A 20,183-nucleotide genomic window follows, 5' to 3' on the forward strand; every position below is an offset into this window, starting at 1 on the left:
CACCTGCATTTAGAAGTGTACCCAATTGCATTTAGCAGGTGCACCAAATAGCCTCTCTGAGAAAGTTGAATAAGAATTGTTCCCACTCACATTTGAAGTGTACCCAATAACCTCCCTGAGAAAGCTGAATTGAGAAGTGTTCCCAATTGCATATAGAAATATTCCCAATTGCATTTAGAAGTATTCCCAATTGCATTTAGAAGTGTACCCAATTGCATTTAGAAGTGTACGCAATTGCATGTAGTAATAGCACCTGATAGCCTCTCTGAGAAAGATGATTTAGGATTGTTCCCGCTCACATTCTAGAAGTGTACCCAACAACCTCTCTGAGAAAGCTAAATCTAGAATTGGTCCAACTTGCATTTAGAAATGTACCCAACGGCATTTAGAAGTGTACCCAATTCCAGTTAGAAGCTGCGCCCAATAGCCTCTCTGTGAAAGTTGAATTTAGAAGTGTTCCTACCTGCATTTAGAAGTATACCCAACAGCATTTTAGAAGTGTACCCAATTCCATTTAGAAGCTGCACCAAATAGCCTCTCTGAGAAAGTTAAATGAGAATTGTTCCCACTCACATTTGAAGTGTACCCAATAACCTCTCTGAGAAAGTTGAATTTAGAACTGCTCCCACCTGCATTAAGAAGTGCACCCAATTGCATTTAGAAGTGCACGCAATTGCATTTAGTAGTTGCGCCGGATAGCCTCTCTGAGAAAGTTGATTGAGAATTGTTCCCACTCACATTTGAAGTGTACCCAGCAGCCCCTCCGAGAAAGTGGATTTAGAATTGTTCCCACTCACATTCTAGAAGTGTACCCAACAACCTCTCTGAGAAAGTTGAATTTAGAACTGCTCCCTCCTCCATTAGAATTGCTCCCACCTGCATTTAGAAGTGTACCCAATTGCATTTCGAAGTGTACACCATTGCATTTAGTAGTTGCGCCTAATAGCCTCTCTGAGAAAATCGATTGAGAATTGTTCCCACTCACATTTGAAGTGTACCCTGCAGCCTCTCTGAGAAAGCTGAATCTAGAATTGGTCCAACTTGCATTTAGAAACGTACCCAACGGCATTTAGAAGTGTACCCAAATCCATTTAGAAGCTGCGCCCAATAGCCTCTCTGTGAAAGTTGAATTTAGAACTGTTCCCGCATCTAAATCTGTACCCTATACCCTCCCTTAGAAAGTCGAACTTAGAATCGTCTCCCACCTGCATTTAGAAGTGAACCCAATTGCACACCAATCATGAGCGCACCAACTCCACCAATGCCCGTCAGAAACGACCCCCATGAACCTCCTCCACTCTCCGATCTGCCCTCCCTCGCCCCCCCCCCGCTCCCAAGACAACCCACCCTCCTCCACAATCCCTGCCAGCACCCTCTCCAAACACCAAGCCAGGGGGGCACGATGGCGTGCCACCCACCCCAAGACCACTCATCTCCTGAACCCCACCGCCGACCCGCCAGCACTGCCCATGCCCGCTCTCCCCACTACCACACCCCACCCTGCAACCATTGATCTGCCCTCCCTCGCCCCCCCGCTCCCAAGACAACCCACCCTCCTCCACAATCCCTGCCAGCACCCTCTCCAAACACCAAGCCAGGGGGGCACGATGGCGTGCCACCCACCCCAAGACCACTCATCTCCTGAACCCCACCGCCGACACACCAGCACTGTCCATGCCCGCTCTCCCCACTACCACACCCCACCCTACAACCATCCACCCCCCGCCTCGCCATCATACACCCGCCACCTTCCCCATCCGACTGCACCATTTCCCCTCCCTAAAAACTGCGCGCCTAGCCCTAGCGAGAACCGAAGCCGCCTCTCTCTCCCCCTCTGACCCTCCTACCCTCTCTCTCACGCCAATCGCAGCAAAGAAACTAAAGAGGAAGCGTTCCTGGTCCCCCTCTACCTCTCTGCTCTCCTCGCCCCCCTTGTCTCGACCCACCACCTCTCTCCCACAATCCCCCCCTCCCCCGTGGCCTCGCCCTTCCTGAAACCCCTCGCCCTCGATTTCACCACAACCGAAACTCCCAACCGCCCTCCCCCCATCCTCAAATCCCCCACCACAATCCCGATCATCCCATCACACACATCCACCCAACCCCGCACGAAGCCTGCAAAACTCTCGGCTCGCCCACTCTTCCCCAGCACCACCAACCCTACCCCTCTCCCGCTACTCTCTCCCCCTCCGCCCCATCCCGCTCCAGCACCAAAACCAACCTTCCCTGCCGATGTGAACTGTATCCTATTTAACGCCCGCTCTGTAGCAAAAAACAGACATTGCATCTTTGACCTCCTCACCTCTGTCAATCCTGACCTAGTTTTCATCACTGAAACCTGGTTCTCTGATGACTTCAGCCCAATCGCAAATGAAGCCTTTCCGCCCGACTACTGCCTCATCCCACTGAACCGTCCGTCCAGAGGAGGGGGGGTAGCATTTGTCTTTAAATCTCTCTTCTGCGCCTCAATCATGGACAACCAACCCTCCATTCCATCCTGTGAATCTCTCCTCGTTAAACTATCCCTCTCCCCGTCGCTCTCACTCACCTTCCTAATAATCTACAAGCCCCCTGGCTACGATAGACATTTCGCAAACAACCTTTGTGACTCTATTGCCACCCTCCAAATAAACCATCCAACCTCATCCTTCTCGGAGACTTTAACATATGGCTCGACATCCCCACCAATCCTATGACACACGCCCTAATCGACGGTCTAGATGCAATTAATCTCCAACCCCACATAAATGGACCGACTCATTTTAAAGGACACACTCTCGATGCCATCTTTAGCTCCCACACCCAGATTCAGTTAATGCCCCCAACTCCTATCATCTGGTCCGATCACTTCATTCTCTCGTTTGCCATCCCCGCACCCGGCCCCCTTCCCGTATCCGCATCTGAACCTCCGATCCTACGCAAATGCTGGAAAAAACTAATAATCACCCCTGACCTAGCCGAGGCACTCCTCCAGTCCCCACCACCCACCTGCCACCCTAAAAACCAACTAACACCTGAAGCCTTTGACTCATGGCTAAACGCATCTTTGATGCAACTCACCCCTACATGCAAACCATCAACCCGCCGTGGCCCTTTCCCCAGATGGTTCACTCCTGAGCTGAAGACCAGTAAACAACACTACAAATACCTAGAACGCAATTGGCAAAAGGAGAAAACCCACGAAAGCAGGACCACCTTGGCCCGTCACCTGTACCGGTACAAGGCTGAAATCCGGAAAGCTAAAAAAGTCCACTACAACACCCGAATCCTAAACTGCAAAAACCCAAGCAAAGAACTCCACAAAATCATCTCCGAATTCACCAATCCAACTTGTAATACAACCGTCCCGACCCCGTCACAATCACTGTGTGACTCACTCTCCCTCCACTTTTACACCACAGCTATTGAAAGGACAAAAACTCTAAACACCAAACTGGCTCTCTTACAACCAATTGACAATCCTCCACCCGTACCGGCCAGCCCGTCAACTACAACCTCAACTCAACCAACATTCGAATCCTTTAGTCCAATATCACCAGAACAATTTCTCAAACTTCTATCTGTCCGCAAACCATCTGGATCCCCTCTGGACCCCTGCCCAGCCACAACCCTTAAAGAAATCTTTGCCTCCACCTGCGCAGGAGAACACGCAAGATCTATCATAAATGCCTCCCTTTCCTCCGGTATTTTTCCCGAAGCATTCAAAATGGTACACGTCAAACCTCTAATTAAAAAACCCTCGCTCGACCCTCTCGAGCCCAAAAACTACCGCCCAATCTCAAACACCAGATTCCTCGCCAAACTCATTGACCGAACCGCCTACTCCCAACTAAACGCCTTTGTTGAAGCCAACAATCTCCTTGACCCCGCCCAATCGGGTTTCAGAACACGTCACGGAACTGAAACCACCTTAACCTCGATCTGGGACGACCTTAAAATGACAGCAGACTCCGCGGGATGTGCCGCTCTAATCCTTCTTGACCTATCCGCTGCCTTTGACACGATCAATCACTCGATACTCCTAGACCGCCTCCACTCGCTAGGAATTCGTGGAACCGCTCTTAAATGGATAGCTTCATTCCTCAAAGACAGGCACCAAATAACGACACTCTCCAGCTTTACCTCCCAAGCCCGACCAGTCAACACGGGAGTCCGTCAAGGAGCATGTCTATCCGCCCTCCTATTCAATCTCTACCTGATCACCCTCCCACCAATAATTCGTTCACACAACATCCTATGTTACAACTACGCCGACGACACTCAACTAATTCTAAAATTCCTGAACTCGAAACCCAGCTCCCAACCCGACCTGGCATCCTGCCTCGTAAACATAGAGCGCTGGATGACCCAAAGCCACCTCTTGTTAAACCCCTCCAAAACAGAAATCATGGTTTGCGGCAACTCCGACCTTCTTCCGCACCCACTACCCTGGCCACCCGCCATGGGCAACTCACCTACACCCTCTAAAACAGTAAAAAACCTTGGATGCACCCTAGACTCCGACCTAACACTCTCGCGCCAAGTCAACAATGTCTCAAAGTCCTGCCACCATCACCTTAAAAACCTAAGGCGCGTCTTTCCATACCTCTCATTTCCCAACAGAGTCTCCGCTGTCCAATCAATCGTTATATCCAGACTGGACTACGGAAACCCCCTTTACCTCGGAATCCATACCTACCAAGTGAATAAACTCCAAAGAGCACAAAACGCAGCGGCCAAATTACTACTTGCGCTCAGTCCAAGAGACCACATATCCCCAGCCCTTAAAACACTGCACTGGCTTCCTGTAGCCCGTAGGGTAGCTTTCAAAACCTTATGCCTCTTGCATCGAGCACTGCATAAAACTGGACCGCAATATCTTCAAGACAAACTAATACCTTATCATCCCACTCGCACCCTAAGATCAAGCTCAGCCGGCCTCCTAGTAATTCCCAAGACAAACTCAGTCAGGCTAGGCGGATCATCATTCTCTGCACTGGCTCCAACCCTGTGGAACTCACTCCCACCCCACATCCGCTTAACTGAAGACTTAACGTCCTTCCGCAAACTACTGAAAACCTGGCTCTTCCCATAAAACCAATCCAGCATCATCACAATAATACCGACCCATCAAACTACCTGAAGCGAGAATGACAGCTAAATAAACTCGAATGTAAACTAGAAAGACAAGCAGGCTTAAACGAGTAAAGTAGATCAAAACAATGAAACAGAAAATACGAATAAATCATCGAGAAACTCAGGAAATCTGAACCGATCAAAACGACATAATGAATGAGAAGGGAATACAGTGAATGACATAAATGAAACAGTTAGAATGGATGAAGCGTACAGAACAGACAATTACACTAAACGGAAGCATGTGGATGTGACTGGAGAGCAGATGAGTTGTGGAAAGCGGTTGAGTGTGGAAAGCGGTTGAGTGTGGAAAGCGGTTGAGTGTGGAAAGCGGTTGAGTGTGGAAAGCGGTTGAGTCTGGAGAGCGGATGAGTGTGGAGAGCGGATGAGTGTGGAGAGCGGATGAGTGTGGAGAGCGGATGAGTGTGGAGAGCAGATGAGTGTGGAGAGCGGATGAGTGTGGAGAGCGGATGAGTGTGGATGAGAACGGAGGAGAGTGGATGAGAACGGAGGAGAGTGGATGAGAACGGAGGAGAGTGGATGAGAACGGAGGAGAGTGGATGAGAACTGAGGAGACTGGATGAGAACGGAGGAGACTGGATGAGAACGGAGGAGACTGGATGAGAACGGAGGAGACTGGATGAGAACGGAGGAGAGTGGATGAGAACGGAGGAGAGTGGATGAGAACGGAGGAGAATGGATGAGAACGGAGGAGAACGGATGAGAGCTGATGAGAGCAAGAGCGTAGTGCAGATGAGAGCGAGAGCGTAGTGCAGATGAGAGCGAGAGCGTAGTGCAAATGAGAGCGGAAAGCGGGTGAGTGTAAAGAGCGGGCGAGTGTGGTGAGTGTGGTGAGTGTGGTGAGCGGGTGAGTGTGGAAAGCGGGTGAGTGTAGAGAGCGGGCGAGTGTGGTGAGTGTGGTCGAGCGGGTGAGTGTGGTTGAGCGGGTGAGTGTGAAGAGAGGATGAGCGTGGAGAGCGGATGAGCGTGGAGAGCGGATGAGTCTGGGGAGCGGATGAGTGTGGGGAGCGGATGAGTGTGGGGAGCGGATGAGTGTGGGGAGTGCGGATAGTGCATGAGTGTGGAGAGCGCATGAGTGTGTGTGAGCGGACGAGTTGTGAGGAGCGGATGAGCGCAGTTGAGTGCGGAGTACGGTTGAGTGCGGAAAACGGTTGAGTGTATTGAGCGGCTTAGTATGAGGAACCGAAAAGAGCGGAGGACTGTGGAGAGCGGATAAGTATGGAGATCGGGTGAGAGCGGAGATCGGGTGAGAGCGGAGATCGGGTGAGAGCGGAGATCGGGTGAGAGTGGAGACCGGGTGAGAGTGGAGATCGGGTGAGTGTGCGGAGAGCGGTTTGAGAGTGGAGAGCGGACGAGAGTGGAGAGCGGACGAGAGTGGAGAGCGGATGATTTTGAGAGTAGATGAGTGTGGGGAGCGCATGAGTGTGGGGAGCGCACGACTGATTATGGACTGAACGAGTGTCCTACCTCGACCAGTATGTAGACTGGACGAGTGGATAAACTACACGAGCATATAGTCTCGACAAGTGTCTAGACCTGACGAAGTGTGCGGTCTGGACGAGGGTGCGAACCAAACGTAGGGTGCGGACTGGACGAATGTGTGGAGCGGTCGAGTATGAGGAACGGGCGATTATATGCAACGGACGATACTTAACATGCCTTGGAATGAAGGAAACTCTTGAAAACATACACCACGCCACACCCCACGCTTACTCTCTCCCTTACACCACCACTCATCTAGAACACAGAGATACTATGACACCATTCGGTATAACTGTTCTCATATCTACATCTCCCGCTTACTCCACATCACTCTAAGTAAACATTGCTGGTTTCTCACCACCCAGCCAGGCGTTCTTCTCAGGCCTAACGCAGCCACACTCGTTCCGGATAAAGCCGACCAGAGCGAACACATACTCCTGATCTCTCAACCACCACACCTACAGCTAAGAAGCAGCTACCTCTTGTTTTCGCACCAGCTGCACACATACATAGTGCGCACATGCACTTTTTGACTCCCCCCTACTCTCTCTACTGACCCGAACTTCGGTTCCCAAGGGCGTTCAACCTACCAGCGCCTTCAGACCATACCAATGGTATATAAGGCGCTATATAAATGCAAAATAACATAACATAACATCATGCAAAGCAGAGCTGACAAATACAGAAAAGAGGCAGAAGACCATAAACATTCGATCTAAGGAGGAGGTGTTAAAGATGAGCAACATTTCAGGCTTAAGATGAAGATGCTCATGCTACAGATACAATGAAGAACATGTACAGTAATTTTACAATTGTACTGGTGCAGTAACGCAAGCAGACAAAATAGTCTTAAAGCTGGCTATGTACTGAATAGATTGTGGTGATCCACCAACGTATATTCATAGGAATGTATAGACTATGAATGCACCACAACGCACATTAGCAGAGTCTGGACCCTTGAATAGAAAGGCTTTTTCAGTGTGGCGCATTTGGAAAATGACTTAATGATGGAAGTGAATTTAAGAAAGGCTTGGCTGGCCCAGCACCAGGATGTCAAGTCCACTGTGAGCTTGGATGTTCATACAGTAGCTACAAACGTGTGAAATGTCCTGTTTGGGTTGAAGAGCAAGAACATTGAAGACGTCAGAGGATTGTCATTTAATAGTATTTTAAATACAAAAAAGCTCAGAAACATGGTCTTGAGTCACATGGTCAGATGAAAATAGATACTTTGTTGAGCTGTATCAAAACCAAGAGACAATGTTGACTATACTCTCTTTTATTCTCAGGCACAGAGAACATTTCCAAGGCCATGTTCAAAGTCAAATTGACTGACAGACAGCAATAGTGATGATAGATGGCAGGCTAATTAGCTGGGAAGCTATAGTCATGACCTGCCCACCAGTACCTGGGTGCCAGCCTGCATGCTGCTAGCGTGTGTGGAATATTACAGAGGGGAACAATGGTGGCAACCAATTGTAGAGGGCCACGTAATAGAGAGCCCTATAGTTTATATAACCAATAGGATGTCGTGTATTTGATGATGTTCGTATTAACTTGCACTAGAGGAGGGCTTAGTTGCCCCACCTGACAGTAGAAACCCAATCACTTTCCTGAACAAGTATGGAACGTATACCTAGATGTTCTCTTTAAGCCTATCACTTTCCCAAGTAGGTTTGTGCATTTTGCCACGTAGATTGACGTCAATGATGACAATGTGTTGCTATATAACATGCATTTTTATGAAACTCGCTGAGTGAGAAGATGTTTTAGATAATTGTTATTAAAACAGACATACTTTGCCAACTTCCTGAGTCAGTCTGATTCTTTATGTTTGAGTATATTCTGCATCACCACCCATCTCAATGTATTGCTACCTCATCTTATGTGGCGTAGTGTTGGGTACACAGGTTCAGAATGACATATGTTTAGAGTCATGGGCCAAGTACTCTAAGCTAATAACATGGGTTGACAATGAAGCAGAATATGTATTTATAATACCACTAAAAATGTGACAGCATGTTTCAAGAGTGAAGGCCTGTTCCTGGTTGAAGAAAATAAAGGATGCAAACAGGTGCTCGAAGTACTAGGAATGAATGGATGATCTGCTGTATTGATGGATCAATATTGGGCCTGTGGATCCAGAGCTAACAGGCAGCTGCCTAAAAATTGGGGAGCAGTATGTGGTCATACATATTCCTGTATTAGTGACTCCTTTATATTGACACATTTCCGAAAATGGATGAACACCAGAGAGGGAAGAGGTGGCTCAACCTCCGCCGATGGAAGAGGGAGAACTATTTCTCATCAAAGTCAATACAATCCTATTACGATATTCTGGATGAGCATACATTATTCAGCTAGATGGCGATGATAATGGCATCTATATTTATGCCAGGACTTCAGACTGCAGTGAATGACATGTGGCTGCAGATTACCAGACGGGATTTCCTGCAAACGATCAATGCAACAATACAATTTTTTAATGCAATCAGAGAAGTACTGAGGGCCATTAGGCATATCAACCACCAGAATAATAATCTCCTGGACTTATTTATAGCAATGAAAGGAGGCGTGTGCGCCAAGGTTGGGCCTTCTTGCTGTACATTCCCATGATGAAGTTAATGCAACACTGACAGAAGCAATAACTATGCTGGCGACCCTGCATACGAAGGTGGAGGATGAAATTGATGAGACAGCAGGAGATGACTGGTATTTGTCCCTGTTTTTGTGGATTTCAACCTGGCTGGCAAATGCCTTCAAATTACTTGGAGCAATACTTGTCTTGGTATTGCTAGGATTCTGTCTCATAAGGATCATTTTGGGACAATGCCAGAAAAACGCCAACAAAGCTATTGGGATGAAGATAATGATTGATGTGTATGGAGATCCTGTATCACAGACTGAAGATACCACCAGTTAGAACATAACGAAAAGTCCCCTGGTAACCCAATAAACAAAGTTCTACTGCCTGAAGAATCAAAAGAAATATGTAGGACATCGGGTATTTTGTCAACTAACTGTCACACAACCTGTAGTGTGGATGAACATATAAAGAATACAGGTGACCTGAGGGGGATGATGAAAATATGGATCCCAAAGAGACCTATATGTGAAGAGAGGATGAATAAGATTGCAGAAAAGGAGGTGGCTGAGGACTCGACCAGAGGTGGGAATGTAGAGGAACAGGTAGACATGTTATCCCTAGCTCCCACTCCTCACCTCCGCCATACTGGAATAGCAGAAGAAGAGTTCTATCTGAGACACCAGGTAACATCCCAATACTGCATTGAATGTATGAGAGACGATATGCACTCAGACAACCGTATTAAATGTACCCTCGCACTGAGAGGGTGGAAGGATTTCTGCACACACCATTGGATATCATAGAGCTAAAAGTGAAATCTGACAAGAGCAGAGTGACATTATAGAAGAAAGATACTGAGACTTACTGAAGCAATATGCAAATACTCAAAGAATAAGGATTTAACTGAAGTAACAAGAGAAACATGTATACACATATGAATAAATCGTATATGCAAAGAAGATAAAGTAACCCACTGATTAATAGATGTGTGTATGCAGAAAAGCAAGGTAGATGAGACATATAGAAGCTTGCTGCAGAGGAAAACATAACATGGCTAGAGCAGCCATGATGGAAAGATGGATGTCGGACTCGTATTAAACCATTCAGTTACGTCCAAGACAGACCAGGGCTGAAGAGTCAGGAGATGCAGGAAAAACAGCTTTGTGTGAGCAAAAAAGAGGAGACTAGTGGCCTGGTAGCAAGGATGCTGCGTCAAGGAATTATTGCAAGGCACAAGGGTAGTCAAAAGGATAAACCATGTACGTAAGAAAGATTTTTCTTAGCTTAAGCAAAAGAGAAAACATCTGCAAGAGTCACTTATTAGACAATTAAAGATGTAAGATGGAGTGAGCAAGTCTCTAGAGGCCGAGAAGGGTAATGACACCCAGTTCGATTGAATCAAGTAGCAGTAAATAGAAGGTCAAGATGGACACATTTGTGGTATCCTCACACGTGATTCAGATGTTGAAAAACAAGGGCTATTCATTAAGCCCAAAGATAATAGTGTGCATACACTCCCTTGAATGTCCCAGAGCAGAGAGCAGGATTCGAGGTCCACTATAAAGAAGAAGCCTTGGCTTGGGGCCTGACAGTTGAGAGAAGATGCACTACTTGCAAAAAAGTGGGGAGTAGTCTGACGTTCCTTGCGGCACCTTAGTTTTGTTTTGCTTACGAGCTACAAACGACCCGAAAGTCAAAGGTTGGGAACGCATGCCAACAAATCAGAAGGTCTGTGTAGCAACATGCTATACAATGTTACAAAGACCAACCCGCTGCTATGTTTCCCCCATAATCAGTATTATACCTATTTAGAGGTATTTCGAGGTGTGCCCACTAGATAAGGGTCAATCAATAAAGTTATTAACACTTATATATGGTATATGTACATTATGTTCACTTGATTAATCCCTTCCTTAAATAGGGTTTAGTTTGCCACATAGAATGATGGCATATCGAGGTATAAAACTTTTGTTTAGTCACATTTCTGTATGAGTACGCGAATAGCGGTCAGTTTTTCTCCAGATTGCCGTACTTTATTTCTATGCTGATAATATGCTTTGAGTCCGTCTTGTTATTTGGGTCAGAAATCATTACGCTCAAGTACCAAACGAGTACTGACTGCAGGTCTGCTGCCCACGCTGTTCCTTAACGCTCGATCTTGACTTGGATCTTCAAAGACCTTGTATTCATGGATCACTCTGCTAAGCTACGTGGTTGCCTATTTCTACCAGAGCCCACGCGCACCAGCGCGCGCGCATCCGCTCGAGTACCAAACGAGTACTGACTGCAGGTCTGCAGCCCACGCTGTTCCTTCGCGCTTGATCTTGACTTGGATCTTCAAAGACCTTGGATTCATGTATCACTCTGGTATACATCTGCAAATATCCTCATCTCACATCTTACTTGGATTTACCTGGACTTTATCTACCTGGACTTTAATATACACTAAAATATACTCTTTTACTTTCTTTAATTTAGCTAAGCCACACCCAACTACATGGTTGCCTATTTATACCAGACCCCGCGTGCCCCAGCGCACGCATCTGCTCGCATACCAAACGAGTATTGACTGCTGACCGCTGAGTCGCGGTGTGGTGTGTCAGCGTGTCAGCCGTTGGTTTTACTCGTAAGAAATTGAGTAATAAATTGAGTGACCTAATTCAGTGATCTAGCTTTTGTCCATAGCATTTGATAGCATTTGATGGACTCCTGAAGTAAGTGTGGGATTCATTTTCCCGTTGTTGATTACCTAAATTGATTATAAACGTGATTAACTCTGCTTAGCGCTTATTCTTTAAAGACATCAATTTTCTGCGTAACTCAAGTGAGTGTGGGCTTTATTGTGTCTTGTGTGTATCATAATTGATTCCAACAGTGTCTGCATTCCTTTGCACTGAGCTTATATGGCAACTTAAAAATGAATAGACTAACCGCTGGCATGCCACGTCCCTTAAAACCCGCCCTGCAGCGTCATTTTTTAAAAAAAATCTCCTAAGAGCTCCGGAGTGAACATGACATCTGTTCACACTCTGAAAAACATTGCATTTGCTACTGACAGTTGCTCATCAGTAATGGAGAACAAACTAGTGAGCACAGTCACTACAAAGGTTGTAGAGGATATTAATAAATGAGCATCGGTAGCTCTCCTTCACTTCCCTCCCCTTTCTCATGCCAACGTAGTGTTTGTACCGAATCATCTATTGGATACTACTATGCAAGGCTGCATTGATAGTGGAGACAGTGAAATGGCCTCTGACAGGTTTCACACCCCGTCCTATTTACCTCAATTCTTTGTGGATCCTCCAGTATCCAAACTGCCTCAAACAGCCTCCCAGTTCACTCGAATTCCCCTATATTCTGAAATTTTAGAACCTTCTCATGGAATCAATCATCCAATCATCCACTCATCACAAGCTCTGTCACCTTTAAAGAGATTAAGTTCATTGCTTCCAATACCCTCCTTTAAATCTACTCAATCTTCTGCTAGTCCTCTTATACCGGGGGTCATGAGGGACATTATTCCATCCAAGACCTACTCAGAGCATTCTGCACTTTCGAATTCGCCTGAGCTTTATCCGACTGATGCCCCGCATGACATAATTCCCTCTGATGAATCTGAATTGTAGCTTCCTTTGCCAAACCTTCCCCCGAGACCTTCATTTGGGTTTCCCTCTACTTCTAATCCTATTCTTGAATCAGCTCTAAAAGCACTGAATGCAAGCATCTTTTCTCTCACTAAGCTATACGAGGTCCTTGACCTCTGAGCTGCTACTCAAAATACTTCCCTGGCCCTTCTTCACAAAAAACTTGATTGGTTAGCAACTAACAAAATGATGCCTTTGATCACTGAAAAAGCCAGTTCCCATATGGAAGTTGAATCTACAGTATCACCAAATGTAATACCTTTGGAAACGCCACAATCTGTCCCAGAATTTGTTCCATCTTCAACTATACATACAGTTGATGTCTCCCCTGAAGTGGAAATAATTAATCTTGAGAGCACTGGCCCAGGAGGTATTGAAAAACTATTGTATGAGCTTTTCACAAATCCCTCGCAAAAAAAAAGAAGTAAAAGAAAAGGCAATAGGAAAAGAACATCACCATGCTTAATGATACCAATGTCAACCAAAACATAGAACAAAGAACAAACAAAAAGAAAAAAAAAAAAAAAAAACAACCCCTTCTGGGTCAAAAAAATCTAAGACCAAAAAATGTATAGCAAATTTGTCCTTTCCCATCCAAAGGCCGTTGACATTGATCAGGCTGCGGCATCCACTGCTGGCCAGCAGAAATGTGGCATTGCTCTCGTACTCGTGGTCCCGATTGCTGGCATTTTCAAGGGTAAGTCTCCTGTTATGTCAAACTCTGTTCCAAATGTATTGCTTGCAAATTGTGAATCAAATGATAAGATCCCTCAAACTGCTTCGGAATCTGTCTGTCCGATAAATTTAGACTCCACTCATGAGCAACTCATGAATCTATCTGTCTACCCACATAGTAATAAATCAATTACTGAGGAAGTTCTTCATGGCCTACATCATATACAAAGGAAGATTCCCGAATTGAAACTCCATTCAAGACCTCATTTTCATGTAAATTTCGACATCCCACCACAGGCTTTTAGAACTATGGCTCAGAAGCGTAATTCAAATATGGTGGGCTATGGTTCCCAAGAATGCTTTTCTCCTCCTATGTCGATACCACCCTTACCCGAGCCCTTTATTAAGTCTGGTATACCTTTCTGTGTGAATAGTAATGACATGTCTTCTAGGTCTTCCCTCAAATCCTATGCTAGTGGAGGTACCATCATTGAATTTAATTCAAAATCCTAATTCTCAAATTTCAAACATGCATGACATAATTCATGAAGAGGTAAAACCAGGCTTTCTACCAGCCTTTCTACCAGCCTTGCCCCTCTACTTTGATAAATGAAAACGTACATCTGACAATGTTGGATAGATTGCACTCTGACCCATTTCCAATACTAACCATTCTAAACTCAATTGCTGCTCTGGAACAAATAAAATCCAGTGATATTGAATCAGTTAAATACCCTATACCTGCCCAACAAGACATAACAATCATTACCATACCTTCATTACTTGTAAAGAACTTGGTATGGGCTGAGAGACATCATCTATTCACCAAAGGAATGCCTCTAGAAGCAATATCACCTCCTCCATCTAATGACCATGCACCTGCTCACAATTTAAAGGCTTCTTCTGAGAAATCAAAGGATCATGGTGTAAACATTAATGGGAATCAACTTGTAGATGTATGAATGACCCAGCAAATCCCACAAACAACATCCCTTTGAAATGGGATTGGGTCAAGAATGCAATGAAAAACAATGAAACTCAATCATTTCATTAGGAAAACATCACAGATAGCATTCACGAATGCACACTAACATTGTGGAACACAAGCGGATTCTCGCACCTTATATTTTCTGATTCCTCAGAATTAAATAAACTTGATATAGTTTTACTACAGGAGACCTGGATGCTATCTGTTCCAACATGGGCAAATCACCAAGTGGAATTTATTTCAGCTTCAAAACACTCTAGAGGTCATCCAGCAGCTGGTCTTTTGATAGCTGTTCACAATGACTCACAATTGGCCCTGCAAAAATGGATATCTGCTGACCCAGCTATACAAGTGGTCAAAGTATCCACCAATAATCCTAGTCAGCTTCTGTTTCCATTAAATATAATTCTAAACATTTATTGGAACCCTGCTATCCTCTTGTGAACTACAATTTCTAGACAAAATAGAAAATGTGCTAGACAAAATACTAACTTTAAAGGAAGTCAAATCGACTATAATAGCAGGTGATCTTAAATTGAACAAGCTTTTATCTTCCAAAATATTTCCTGATTCGAGAGCTGCCAGATGGACTTGACTCATGTGTTTAAGAACATTTTCCATGCTAAATGGATCGACCCCAGAAGACTCACCTCCAAAGCCAACATGGTCTAGAAATATGAGTCAATCAATTCTTGATTATGTATATATAAATTGTGACTCAAACAAGCTAATAGCCTCTTTTGAAGTTATACCAAACACCTTGAGTGATCATAATAGGTTACAAGTTTATTGGGTTCCCCATCCACTTGTAAAACTATCTGAATTTCCTTTTAAACTTGAAATCAACAAAGCTAAAAATCGCATTAGATGGTACCCAAGCCAAATTAATAAACGTCATACAAGGCTTCAAGAGAATGACTTGCAATCATCTCCTCTTTCACATACGTTCTACAATGACTGTATCATGATACTCATACAAGAAGCTTCTATCACAAATCCTCAGAAAATTATTTACAAACATCCACAAAATCGTGCTATATACAACTTGAAGCAAGAGTTCAAGGCTAACCTAAGAGGTCTATCTATTAGATATTGCAAAACTCAAAGGACCAAGCTCAAAATAATGTACATAACAAGATCAAAAACTCATTAGCAATTCAAAAACAATAACGAGCAGAGCAAATGTTAAAAGCCATTATGATGAAATCTTCTGGTGAAATATGGAAATTAATTAACAAGTCACCTACTAATGCGCATCACTATGTCATGCTCAATATGATATTGGAAGAATCTTGGACGTCTCATTTTCAATCTCTTATGTTAAAGTCCAAAATATTCATGAAGGAGTTATTTGAGACTTTCCCAGCATTAAATCAACTTAAATTTGATATCTTTGATATTCAGTTGATAATAAAGAAACTAAGTTCTTCAAGAGCACCTGGTCCTGACAAGTTTACTAATGCAATTTTGAAATCTAACCCCGAATCCTGGGCTGTAGTTATAGAAAACATTTTTTTAAGAGTACTGCATACGGCTAAAATCCCTCCATCGTGGCAACAAGCCATAGTGATACCTATATTCAAAAAAGGTAGCCGAGCCCATCCTGATAACTACAGACCAATAGCTCTGCTCGATGTGCCTGGCAAAATCTTCGCTAGAATCATACTGCGTGACTTTTTTAAAATGGCAAACAGAAAACAATCACATCGACAAAAACCAATCAGGATTTGTAATAGATGTTGGAACAACCTTGAATCTCTTGATTTTAGCGATTTTAAAACATCAAGCAATTCAATCAAAGTACCCGATTTTCTTAGGACTGGTTGATTTTAAGCAAGCGTTTGATTCTGTCTCTAGACACATTTTATTGTCAAAACTTCTTAAAGCAAACTGTCCTTTCTACATCATTGTTTTAATCCATCAATTTTACTCGGACACTCACATCAGAGTGAAGATGACGGCTGATGGGCTTTTAACCAATTCAATCGAGACAAATACGGCCTGAAACAAGGTTGCCCATTTGCCTCAATACTTTTTAACTTTTATATCAGCGATCTTAAATTGGTTTTTATCACAGTTCTCTCCTTTCCACCAAAACTTGGAAAACATGAGATAGTGTATTTACTATATGCTGATTATCTCATTCTTTTAAATAGAACTCCGATTGTCCTACAAAGAAAATTGAACACATTATCAGAATATGCTGTAAAGAATGAACTAATAATCAATACAAACAAATCAAACATATTGGTGCTTCATCATATTCGTAATAATAACTATTCAAGTTCAATTGGAAATTGGGAAATGATCCGTACAGCAGATTCATGAAATCAAATATCTAGGAGTTAATTTAAACTCCCACTTAACAGAACAACCATACAAAGGAGAACTGACTTCAAGAATGAGATTACTAGCCATTCAAGGAAAGGCAATACAAGCAGCTTATGGTAAATTTTCACTCTCACCAGCACGTATTTTCTATATTCAAAAAGTAGTCCCCATTATTACCTACGGGAGCTAATCCAAAGCAAATCCTAATTCTGTTTGATGGGACTTTCTGGAGGGCATCTAGAGGAAACATCTGCTACCAGTGCCGCCATGTGTCCCCATTGCATTGATCCAATATGAACTAGGACTGGCATCTCTTCAAGCGTACGTATCATGGTTGATGCTAGCAACCTACAGAAAATGTCTAGTATCACATGATAATTCAAAAAATATTTTTCTAGTGCTCAAAGAAGGCTTTCAACATTCATACTCTAAACCAATGCATCAATGGAAACAAACATGCTGTGGCATACTTGAGGCAGCTGATATAAATGAAACACTACATGTAGAATTCCCGGATAAAGCTAAAATTAAACTATGGAGACTTGTTTGGATAGTTACTATGGATAAAATCAATTCATATCAAACAGTCAAATTGGGATCATTTCAACCGAAACCACTCAGTACATTAACACAATATTTAACCAAATTTCCTGATCATCTTTATGCTGAATCATTTTTAAGATTTTGCTTTGACTTACTCCCTACCAAAAGCAAGCTTGCCAGACTCGGAAAAAAAGCATTGTGAACAACCCAACTCTGTTGAGACTATTAAACATGTGATGATCTACTGCCAACAACTTGTAGACATGAGGACAAGATATTTGTATAAACATTTTCGTCATACTCTCTTACTTTCTGAAGACGAATTATGGACAGCTATGTTCAATTGCTGAAACTAGAGAACTAAACCTTTTTCCATCCGAACATCAGCTCACTAAAGCTTCCTAAAATGTCTACTCGTTTTGTAAGTTGTTAACTGTTTATATGATAACATCTGATTTCATGAATAATAACAATGATTGTAACCCGAAAGACCTTGAAGCCTACATCAAGTAGAAACAGTGTTGTTCTATGTACAGTTGCAGAGCTACATAACTCATTTTGATATTTCATAGACTAAGTCTCATTGTGATAAGAACTGCTTTTAATAATGATGGAAAATTGGGTAAATTAAGAAATGTTGAAGAAGCTCAAATGGAATGTAACATGTATGTTGACAAAGTTGTTAATTCAACCGAAACAATATTTAAAAAAAAAAAAAAAAAAGAAATATTGGTTATTACATCCAGCATATTCGACGCTTCAAGGTGCTAGAGAACAGGTGTCCCCTTGTTTTGGTTTTCATCATCATTATGATCATTTTCTCAGATTCGTCTGAGAAATGTGGCTTGTGCTGCAGTATCCCAAGAATAATGCATGTCCTGCGTTGTCATTCTCTTCTCACCAGTAGATAAAATCTGTAACTCCTCTCTCCCTGCTGTGCAAAGAACAATTGACTGAACCTCCCTACCATTCATTCTAATGTCATAGGTACTTATATGTGTTCCCTCTTTTAATCAAATGGAAGTGCTTTGAGCTTAGTCCAGATGAAAGGCATTCATGTTTAATCATCAACAGGAGAATCACAGAAATCTGTCAATTTATTGAAAATACCTAGATATTAAAATTAGCATACACGAAGCTTTGCAACCAACATATCTAAGCTATGTTACTGAATACAGAAGAATACAGAATAATTATGCTCAACATTTTGTGCTCATTATTTCAAAAGAGTTACAGTGTTTTTTTTTTTTAAGTCTAGATTTCAAAATCTCTTGTCTTATACAGACTGCATACACTCATGCACAATAATGTCTCAAGCACCAAACACATGTGCCAATCATTCAACAGGAAGATAATGTACTTTAAATATAAATGTATCCTTTTCAACCTAAATATTTTGTTGTTTTAATACATGAATTGGCAATACAACTAGTGAATGGTGCAATCCGGGTTCAGGTTGTACTGATTTGAGCTTGGGAATGAGATGAGTTCCCCATGGGTGCGCAGAACAAGGGAAAATAGCAGAAATGAGTGAAAGTGCAGGGAGTAGATGACAGAGAAGTTAGGGAGAGTACTAGAACAAGGCTGCATAGGGTAGAGTAGCAGGAGCTCATGTTAACTAGTTAGGGGGCTGCAAAGCTCATTGAGAGATTATAAAACAGAAGGTAGCAATTTGTTTATGGAAAGTCAAACAGCATGGAGGCAATGTAAGCGAGTTCCAAAGATCATCACCATTTGCAGGTGACAGCAGGAGTCATTCCAGGCACGGTCACAGCAGTTGCTCTAGGATAGGTTGCCATGGAGGTTGGAAGCTGGAATTCAAGGAGAAGGTGACTTGTAGCACAAGCTGGTGACTACCAAAGTTCTGAACTCCAATTCAGAAAGGTAACGGTTCTGGCAAGGTAGCTGGTGAGAGAGCTTGTCAGTCCACTAGGCAATCCAGGGACACTGCCAAGGTCTCTGAATGGCTTGATTACTTTTAGGTCTCTGGTCAAGTTGGCACTCAAAATGATCAGCTTTTTATAGCCACAAAAAGATAATACACTTCAGTCCAAGTTACAGTGAAGGAAATCTCTGCCGTTCCAAAAATAAAACTTATGTCTGTTATCTCCACCTAGCAAGAATTATAATACCATGTTCTCATCAATGAATTATGGCCAGACCACTAACATATGCCACAGTATCTTAGATCCATCAAATATAATCTCCTGCTGTCTTCCAGGTAATGATGAGTGTTTGTCTACAAATAGAGTTTGTTTTGGCAACTAAAATATGTCACAGTTGCTTTATGTACAGACACTGAATGAACCCACTTTTCTCAAAAGAAATCTAAGACATGTTAATGTAAATATAACATATATATTCCTTGCTAGAGGACCCTCAATAAAATGAATCGGTGGCTTGATCAAATGAGTCAGTCATAGAAGGCAAACTTGAATGCTAACACACATGACTAGAGTGAGATATTGTGTGGAATTGCCATCTGGCATTGTTTTTCATTAACAAATAGAATGATTAGGGTAATTCCAACTCAAAAGTGGTAATCTGCCCACCAGATTCCCCCTTTACTGTCAACTTTATGCCAAAAGCATGGTGCATTTGTGCCCTGCACCATCAGTAGTCTTGGCCGCCTATCTACTCGTGGCACTGGGCAGGTTTGAAGGTCACGAGATGTCTACTTGACAGCCGCAGAGATAGCCAAGTCTCTGCAGCACAATGTTGCATTTAAGATTTGCCTCTTATACCTAAAACTATGATGATACGTTTCCCATGCTGATGGCAGGGTAAACTCTGAATA

The sequence above is a fragment of the Ambystoma mexicanum genome, chromosome 6p (assembly GCF_040938575.1).
Source record: "Ambystoma mexicanum isolate Mex_15411 chromosome 6p, UKY_AmexF1_1, whole genome shotgun sequence".
In the NCBI taxonomy this organism is placed as follows: domain Eukaryota; kingdom Metazoa; phylum Chordata; class Amphibia; order Caudata; family Ambystomatidae; genus Ambystoma; species Ambystoma mexicanum.